The sequence below is a fragment of the Populus euphratica genome, unplaced genomic scaffold, assembly GCF_000495115.2.
Source record: "Populus euphratica unplaced genomic scaffold, PopEup_1.0 scaffold806.1, whole genome shotgun sequence".
NCBI classification, from domain to species: Eukaryota; Viridiplantae; Streptophyta; class Magnoliopsida; order Malpighiales; family Salicaceae; genus Populus; species Populus euphratica.
Window position 1 is genome coordinate 94105 of NW_011500669.1, and position 527 is coordinate 94631.

Below are 527 nucleotides of genomic sequence, written 5' to 3' on the forward strand. Positions count from 1 at the left end.
AAAATAGAAAGTTAGAAATTATGCAAAAGAGGGGTTTTAATTTTTAATTAACTTGATTGATTTATTGTAATGTAATGTATTTTTAATTAAATATGTATAAAATTCTTAGTTATTTTAAATCTATTGTTATAAAATTGATATCAATTCATAATATTTTTTTGAAGTTCCTCTAACATTTAACAATAATAAGTAGGATTACTTAACTTAAAAGATAACAACCATAATGAAAAAAGAAAACATAAAAAACTTAAAAATTATGATAACATAAAAAGTTCAAATCTAATGATTTTACTTGTTGCCATATTATTTCCATAAATATTTAATCAAAGCTTCTTGTAATTGAGAGCTAGTTGCTCTATCCATGATTCAATTATGAGTTTAAAGAAAATCATGTAGTTTTGATATTTCACTATGTGATACTGATGTAAAGAAATTGACTTCATGTTCATGGTCAAATCCAAGATTCATTGCTCCTTCATCCTTAATAGTCATATCATGTATTATTATGCAAGCTTTCATAATATTTA